At 50.0% G+C, this 9,214-nt stretch overlaps 1 protein-coding gene and 1 long non-coding RNA gene across 2 annotated transcripts in view; one reads left to right on the top strand and one right to left on the bottom strand.

Annotated features, from left to right (window-relative positions):
- The window catches only part of LOC308061230, a 73,846-nt gene extending 66,504 nt beyond the window's left edge, over nucleotides 1-7,342 (bottom strand). Inside the window, exon 1 of the long non-coding RNA XR_013927125.1 lies at nucleotides 3,040-7,342. This is a non-coding gene — a long non-coding RNA (uncharacterized lncRNA). The remainder of the gene's footprint in view (nucleotides 1-3,039) is intronic.
- The window catches only part of KAZN (kazrin, periplakin interacting protein), a 225,809-nt gene that overhangs the window by 122,275 nt on the left and 94,320 nt on the right, over nucleotides 1-9,214 (top strand). The gene's annotated exons all lie outside the window — the stretch shown is intronic.

Raw genomic sequence — 9,214 nt, 5'->3', positions numbered from 1 at the left:
CTGTTTGATAAAAGAAGACAGAAATGGAGGTGTGTGGGTATCACAGCGCTGCTGTGCCCCCGCCAGCCTCAGAGCTCCCTGGGGAGGGGGGCACCCCCGTTTTTGCTCCGGCTGCGAGGATGCTCCGTCCTGCAATGGAGCCCCATCACCCCCCCTTGCCTGAGATCACCCCGCTCCACTGATCCTGATTTTTTACTCTTCCCCTTTCCAACCCTCTGGATCTCAAGCGTTGTTCAAAAGCAGCTCGAGCTTACTCGGGAACAATTTTGTTGGAGCGGGTGCCCCCCGGCCCCTGCCCCTTCCCGCAGCAGTTTCAGCGGCGCAGTCCCCAGCACCACTTTCTCTTGGTTTGCCTCATCAGGTTCCCCTTCTCCTTCTCACGTTTGCCTAATTACAGCTTTCTACTTGGATGCCGGCATCACCTCAGTGGCCTGTGCTTGAAGGAAACGCTGTGAAATACCATATCCGATCTGCTCACAAGCATCTTTGGGGCAATTTAAAATTTTGATAATTATTGATGGCATGTAATTACCCTGCCAATAACACCTGCTGTTTCTATAGAGGTGCAGGGAACTGTTGCACCGCGGCATATTGCAAATGCAAATTGGTGCAGGCAACCCTAATCTGACGGCAGTGGGCGATAATTAAAAAACACAGTCGTGTCTGCGGGCCAGGGATGCCGCTGGAGACCTGACACCGCTCCGAGGGGCAGCTCTGCATCCCCTCCTCCGGCCGGTGGATCCCCTTTTAAGGGGTATACGTGAGACAGTGCATGTCCTAATGCAGTTCTCTCTCTTCTGCATCCTTATTACTGTAACTCGAGCTTCAATTTCAGGGTTTTTTTTTGCTCATCAGGCCTTAATAGTTGGTAATTTGCTTGTGCTCCAGTCTGCGGGTGCAGCGTGTAGAGCCCTGCCCCACTTCCAGCAGGGATTTGACCTTGCAGTTATCCCTCCATAATGATAACAAATCCGCTCCCTCGTTGCATTCTAGACCAAGGCAGGCGATTGAGAAAAATAATTTAGCAGAGATTGGTCTAAAAGCCTGCTCTCAGCCTGCCCCCTCCCCTTCCTCCAAAGCCCAGGAGCGCGGCTGTGCTGTTTGCTGGCTCTCACAGGGAGCTGCTCCTGGATGCTGGACACGGCCAGAGCACCGGGATGTGGCACTTGCCAGCGGCTCAGCCTCTTCCCAGCACAGCCAAGTGACCCGAGCGGCCGAGTCCTGCGTCACCACGCTGGCTCGCCCGTGTGAAAGGCAGCCGGGAGATGACTGCAGCCCTGCTGCACCCGAGGGTTGGGAGAACAGGCTGGACACCATACTCTGCCTCCCTCCCAGCCCTGAAAAATACAGTTTATCTGGCATCTTGCAAGAAAATCCTCTCTGAAGGTCGATGTGCAGTCTGTGCTAGCTCAAGCAGCAGCCTGTGCCTTGCTGGGAGGTCTGTGGGGCGCACAAGATGCGTGGGGTGCTATGTGCCCGAGCAAAACCGGGGTCACCTATTGCAGAAAGTGCCACCCACCTCTCAAAAAAACCACACCACCACCCCAGAGGCGTTTTGGGGGCAGAGGGCTGGGGGCAGCGCTGCCCTGCCCAGCGAGCTGCTGCCGCTGCTTTTGAAGGTTGGGAAGGTATTAACTGGTCTGGTGAGCAGGGCTGTGATTCCTGCTCTGGAGCCGCCGCTGTCCTGCCAGGAATCTGCTGGGGAGGCAGTGCCATTGTGTGCAGCAGTGGGTGCCACGTTCTGGAGCGTGTATAGATGCAAATGGGGAGCAGGGGAGGGGAACAGAAAATGTAAGAATCCATTGTAAACCCTAAAGGCACTGCGAGCGCTGACATCTGAGCTCCCGAGTGCAAGCCGGAGTCCTGCCGTAGGACTTCAGGCAGTAAAAAAGCTCCTACAAGGATGTTTCTGATGAACTTTAAATCACCAACTCAATGCCAGCTATCCCGTACGAACAACCCCCGTGCAAGGTGGTGCCCTCTGACCGGCACGCTGCAACTTTTTCAGTTCTTCTCGGAAAAATGCAGAAAGTGTGCTTTTTCACCCCTCTGCCCCGATGTTTGCTCTTGACCTTGAAACCTGCCACCTGCCATCTCGCCTCCCTTAGGTGACCGAGCATGGTCAAGCTTGTCCCACCCCCCGATGTGTGTTTGCTGGGGACAGAGGTGATTTCTGCAAAGCCTGGGACAGTGTTTGTACAGCACCCAGCACTGGAGCATCTCGGCCATTTTATCTAACAAGTGCTTCAACAATATAAATATTTAAGTATAATAAACAATTATGATCAAGTTTCTTGGGTGACTGCACACAGCAAGTGAATTTAAAATTCCTTCCCCATGGGTATTCAGGCTTCAAATTCACTTTCAGTGAATGTTCGTGCTAATAAAACTCCATTGCACAGAAAGAGAACGCAAGAGAGATGCAAATGTGACAAGGGCAAATTTGCTTAGGAGTTGAAATGAATATTCACCAACTTTTTATTATTTTTTCAGTATTCATCCTTATTTGCTGTAAAAAGATTATTTTATCTTTACTCTCCAAGCTCAACGAAGCGTGTATTTCTCAGGTATAATGTATATTTCCCTGTACTAATGGAAAGTTTTGCTACTGGCAAGCAAGGGGCATTTAGAATGCGCTTTTATCTTCAGGAAGAGTCTCTACTAAACCCGCACAAGTTGCCACCATGCTGGTGGACACCATCATTTCACCACACCTTGCAGCTTAAGGTGCAATAAGCTGAGGGGATGCAGGAGCCTCCACTCCTGCTGAAATGCACTGGGGGCAGAAGCAAATTCCTTCACAACCCCCCTTACGGCTGGGTCGGGCTCGGTGTCCTTACAAAACGAAAGCCACCCGAGCAGGCTTTCTGTGCTGTTGCGGTGGCTCGCTGCTCAGCTCCCTGGTTTTTCCCCTCTTTAAAGTCACAGATTTCAGGTCCTGGTTCTTACACAATTATTTTCCTCTGATTTTCTTGGCTCATCGTTCATCCAGTTTTATCTAACTGCTGCCCTCCGTATGTGGACACTGGCGACACTGACTTTTCACACGAGCTCAGCTCACATTCGGCAGGACTCGGGGGTCACCACATCTCCTTTTTGCCTGAGGCAGAGGTAGCCCTGCTTTGACATCTTCATTTGGTTTCCGTCCTAGAATTGCAAGAGATGCAAATTAGCAATAATGAATATTTTCATTAAAAGCGTCTAGACGTTCTATCTGAGAACAAGATAATGATGCTGCTGCTTTCTATGAAATAGGCTGAAGTAGACCCAGGCCACTTTATTTCTTCTTGTCAGAAAAGATAACGTTTATTTTTTTAAAAAAATGCAATTTCATGTAAGTGAAATTAGGGTAATTGCTAATTATGTAACTGCAAATAAGGTAGATCTTTATCTCGAGGTGAGCTGGTCTGGCGCAGATTACGAGCCGTTGGTTTTCATGGGGTGGCACCAGAAGGCAAGGAGACCTGCCAGGGTCCCAAGTCATTCCTCATGCTCGCCCGGACCTTCTGGCCAGCACCGGAGGGAGCATCACCCCTCACACCACTCTGCCCCAGGATTTCACCCAGGAGCAGAAGTGTGGATGTTACAGGAGGTATCAGAAGTGTGGATGTTACAGGAGGTACCGCCGGCTTTCCCTCCCTGTCCCCCCGCCTCGCGCTGTGCCGAGCGAGCTGCCCACTGCCCGCGCCTCGGCTCGCGCCTTCTCCAGCAGGTCCCAGGTTTTTCCAAGGTTATTGCCCACCCCAGCACCCTGGAAGTATGACAGCCTGCACTCAGCGCCTGGCAAAGCTTCAGCCCAGGGGTTGCAACGGGGAGAGGTTTTATGTTTCCATATGTACTAGAAGGAAGTTAATACAAAACCTGCCTGAGAGCCAAGTCCTGCGTTACGAAGTCACTGGCTTTATGGGACAAACATATTATTACCCTCATACAAGCTACAGTACGTGGGTATTGGAAAAATTAAATGCACTTGAATAGCTTTGTAGATATATATCTCTATATCCATAAAACCTACTGACAGTGAGCAAACACAAGAGCTTGGCAGTTGTCCTGCTCTGTTTAATTGCCATCGACAGTTTTTATATGTATCACCTCCTGAAAATCCCTCTGCTGACAATCCTGCCAGCTTCGTGATCTGGGTCTTGTCCTGAACATCGAACGTGCTGGTACCCACAGAACCTCCTGCATGTGCTGGAGCTTAACAACATCTTTAGTTTTTTCTACAGAATCCATCCAGCTGTGCTTTTTAAAAAATTATTATGTCTGTAGTTTTTTACATCCTTATTTTTTTTTGGACAGTCCTGCTATCTTCCCTGGCTTTCTCGGAGACCACCTGTAGCGTTGTCTCTCTGATGAGAACATCAGCTTTCCCTTGCATCCCTCCAGCTCATTTGAAGGCATCTCTCCCCTGGTGCACCAGGCTTGGGGAAAACATCCCTGCTTTCATGCAAAGCTATTAATATCAATAATATTAATATTAACAAGCCTCACCTGAGTTGCTGAAGGGCCAGACAATGCTCCAGTCCTCTGTAATAAGAGGACTGAGCTCCCCTTGGCGTGCTGGCTGGTGAGCAGTGCTATCCATCGGGGACCGCAGATTGTTCCCAGTGGCAGCTGGGAATCAGACAGGGGCTGACCTGGCTCCAGCTGGGAGCTCCCAGCCGGCCAGCCTGTGCTCCAGTTTCCCCCCAAAGCGTAGGGACCAGTAAAAGCCCCGACAGCCTGGGGAATCCCACAGCCCCGGCCGTCCTGCCGGCGGGGAGTGCTCGGTGGGAGGTGATGCTACAGACCGGGAGGTGGGTGAGATGGGTGCCTGGCTGAGTGGTACTCCCCCAGGGAAAAAGGAGAAAATGCAGGAATAATGGGAATAATTTTGGGTGATTTTAACTGTTGTGCATCAGGAGCAAAGTAAGATGCCCAAGTGAGTTGACAGCACCTCCATTTGATCTCTGCCGTGACCTGACTTAGAGCCAGTATTTTTCAAAGGCCGCAAATTGCCTCAGTGTTGCTTTTATACTGAGATACTTCATCAACAGCTGTGGGTTTGGTGCGGTGGGGGTGGGGCAGGTTGGTGTGTTTGTTTTGGTTTGGTTTTCTTTTTTAAAGTAATTTATGTCAAAAATTAAATGGACTTTACTAGAAGCAGCACGTCCCCTGCCCTTCCATGGCTGGGTAATAAAAATATTAATTCTTTATATTTTTATAGATTATAATATATATAATGTATAACATATAATATATAATTTATTATATATAATATGTATAAATAAATAGATAAATAAATGAAAATAAATTTATATATTGTGAAAAATAATTTTAAAATACAGTAAATCAGCCTCCAGTGGGTCTCATTCAGAAGTGATGCTCAGACCAGCCGTGTGCGCTACTGCAAGACCTAAACAGCAAGGGGTGTTTCTTACCAGTTTGGGGGCTCTGTGCCCCCAAATATGCCGAGTCAAGATAAAATATTTTGAGTCAGGAGGGCAGCAGCAGCCATGCGCCAGTGCTTGCAGCTTGGCATTCCCTGTTTTTTAACCCCAGCCCTCCCCTACCCCCGCTGCCTCCTCGGGGTTGGAGCACCACGACCTGCCCGTACACAAGCACTAGCACTCGGCGGCGTGGCACTGCGTGAGTACCGACCATCCTACAACGCTCAGGCAAGAGATGAAGGAGTTGCTAGGGACCGTTCCCCATCTAACTGGAAAGGCTGGCTGGCTTTTAAGGGTTGGGGTCGGCACCCTTTTCCACTGGGTCTCAGCACCCCTTCGCATCCAGGATCAGCCCACCCGTGCCTCAGTTTCCCCATCCTATGGAATGGGGTCTGCCGTATTTTCCTACCTAGCCAAAGAAGTAAAGCACTTGTGAATTACCTGATATAAAGGGATCTCTCTGAACCCTGAGATACGTTATTTTTCAGGCAGCAGGTGACTCCAGCCAGCCCCCGTTAGAGACAGGTAAGGAGACAGACACCAGTACACTCCAAGCCCCGCGTGCACAGAACCAGTGAGTACATACTGAAGCCTTAAAATCTGACGGCAAATCATGTAATGTGGATCTGTAGGAATATTGCTCCAGTTTTCCAGCTGCCTTCTCAATGCTGAAACTTTATCTATGTGGATTTTCAGAGCTTTCATAGTTTAGTGAGGAATGTAATTGTACATTTGTAATCATGCAATACAGAATTAGTCCACCCTGCTGGTAGCACCTTGGGGAAAAAAAAAAAAAAAAAGGAAAAAAGAGGAAAATTAGATAGTTTTACTGTTTCACACTCCCCAGCCCCACTCTTTCATTGCAAAAGCGGCTGGTTTGCCAGCGGTGCGATCCTCAGGCGTGCCCCCGCTGTCAGTGCCACGGCAAAACAAGGGAGGATGATGACACTTACACCAGAGCGTGGTTCCTCTCATGGAAATGAAAGGGAAGGATGCTTTGCCTTGGGTAGCCTCGTAAGACTACATTAAGTTTCACTCTTGTCTGGATTGCGCTGTACAGTCCCCGAAATACCTGTGGGAATTTTGTGGATGCTAATGTGTACCCTGGGTGGCAGGCGGCAGGGGGGATGGTGCGCTGCGCATGCTAAATCCCCTCTCCTGTACTCTGCGGAGCTCTCCACTTCTGCATTAATCACAGGATTATTTTAGAGGCCTGAACCACACTCGAGATCTTATCTTTTACTTACTTCACAAACATTACAGTAAAAAACCTCCACGTCTCTTTAGCATCTTCCTCTTTCAGGATGCTCTGGCCGACTCTTCCCGTGTGCTCTGCCTTGCAGACCTGGTGCTCGTTTTCTTTGCTGGGGAGGGAGGAAAAGGCTGTTCTCACACCAGTATTTATTATCACAGTTGAAATGGTTGGGTACAAATATTTATTCCTGTCTCCTGCCCAGTTAAGGACAGTGGTTTTGCCTGTAATCTGCCAGGCCAAAGCCTCTAGAGGGTCCTGAAAATTCAAAGGTGTCTGAATTTCCCCGTGCCTCCTGCTTATGTCAAATCTTCACTGGAGCTGACTTCATAGGACAAAGAAACTGTCAGCTGGATGCTGATGCTGTATTAATGACAGGGTACATTGACCCACCCCGGTGTGTCATCGTTCCTGCTGAAGGAAACAGAGAGGCAACCCATAATCACCTTTCCTGCACCTGTCCCACTAACACCTAATTTAAGTATCTATTTGTCTGCTGATTGATCACAGGATTTTTTTCACGACACCTATTATCCTGCTATCTAAGTGCTTTGGAATCTTCCTCTTCATTTAAGTTTTTATATGATCCTTACAGTAGTGTCTGAACGGCTGGTAAATCGGGGTGGCAAAGCCAACATCTCTGCGGACATCCCACCCTTCCCTTCCCTTCCCTTCCCTTCCCTTCCCTTCCCTTCCCTTCCCTTCCCTTCCCTTCCCTTCCCTTCCCTTCCCTTCCCTTCCCTTCCCTTCCCTTCCCTTCCCGGGGATGGGGGATGCCTTGCAGCATGTTGGTGGGACCCACAACCCCTGCTCCCCCCCGCAGCAAACACCCAACCACATCTTCCCCCTCTAATTTGTGATGGGGAAACGATGGGGAAATGGCCTTTCGTACAGACACTGCCTGAAGTTTTTTCTCTTTGCTCCCTGTTTCCCTCTTCCTTTCTGGAAAGCTCTCTGTGGGATCCAGCGGCTTCACTGCTGCGGAGCGCGTCGGTACCGTGTCTGTGTGCTTGGCTCCATGCTCACTCCCCTTGCCCCACTGAGCGGGTTCCCACTGGGTGCTACCGAGCTGCTCAGCTGCACTGGTGGGTCTCCGTGACTTGCCACCATTCACCCACCCACTCGCCACTGCCAGGGGTCCGGTGCTTTGCTGAGCCCCCCCAAGCCCCCAGGCAGACAGCGCAGCCCCTGCCAGCCAGCGCGGCTCTGAAACTGCCCGGCCAGGCCAGCAGCGGAGCTCGAGCATCCTTCTGCCGGGGAGCTGGTGACGGCTGGGGACCATTCTAGAGCAAGTGGAGCCTTGCACTCGGTTGATGCTAAAACCAGCTCCCTAGGGATATTTCAGCCCAAATTACAATGAAAACAGGTTTTGCAGCAAAGTGTAGCCAGGCAGCTCTGCTCGCATGGATGCACCTTTGGGGCTCACCCCTTCTCCTGGCGAGATTTACAGCCCCCACGTAGGAAGGACCCAGCTAACCTGCTACTGGGTGGGGAGAGCTGGGCTGGAGACAACCGCAAATCAGAATTTCAAAGCAAAATTATCACAGCACCATCATCACTATTGCTTCTGTATGCCATGAAGGGGAGCGCTTCACGCCCAGGGAGGACACGTTCAAACAGGAGGGTGGACCAGAGTTAGATTTTTGTCAAGGTTCATCTACTGACCCGTGAGATGAAGGTGAGGTCATCTGGGAATCCTGTCAGCCCTGTTCGACTGTGGGAGCTGGAACGGCTCAACTCACCACGCAGCTGCAGGGACCAACCCCATCCAGGTGGGAGGTGTGCAGCATCTCTCAGATGACAGACACGGCTCATCAACGGGGAGCAAACCTCCCACATCTGCCCTGAATCCAAACAGCAACATGTTCAGCAGAGACCCCGAAACTCCTGGGTAACTGCACTTACAGTTCGATGAAACTAAACAGCGATTCAACTCGATAGCCAAGAAAGCAGAAACCAAAAAAACATTCAAGGTTTTGGGTACATCACTGACACTCATACCTGCTTGTGAAAAGCTGGCTGCTGACGTCTTCCCCATAAACATTTAAATACAGGCTGAATGCACGCAGATTCATTGGATTGCTGTAATTCATTAAACAAATGTTGGGCTTAATAGACCCGCGTATGAAGACTGGTGCCATACATGCGCTCAGCTGTGAAATATGCTGTGGAAGTCATTTGTTTGCAAGGGGTCTAGAAATCTGCTTCCTATTAACATCAAATGGGCTTACTGGAGAAAAATCTCTGGGATCACATTTTTCTCTCAATTATCCTTTCTCAGTGGGATTCCTCGAGGTTTGAGCCCGGTAACTGAGATGTGTCTAAGCTGGGAGTTTTGGATCTGGGGTTTGTTTTGATCCATTAAGCTTGTATCTCACCACAGTGATGTAATTCCCCCAGTCTGAGACACTTTATAAACATTAATGGGTTTGTTTTCGTGGTCCCGAGGGATGCACAGCCCGAGAAGGTCGCCGGGACCCTTGCGCCCGCGCAAAAATGGAGACAGGGAAACGTGTCACTGCAGCATGGCAGG

The sequence above is a fragment of the Falco punctatus genome (assembly GCF_963210335.1).
Source record: "Falco punctatus genome assembly, chromosome: 3".
Classification (NCBI taxonomy): Eukaryota; Metazoa; Chordata; class Aves; order Falconiformes; family Falconidae; genus Falco; species Falco punctatus.
The sequence above is the reverse complement of the archived record's forward strand: the minus strand, read 5'-3'. Positions and strand labels throughout refer to the sequence as shown.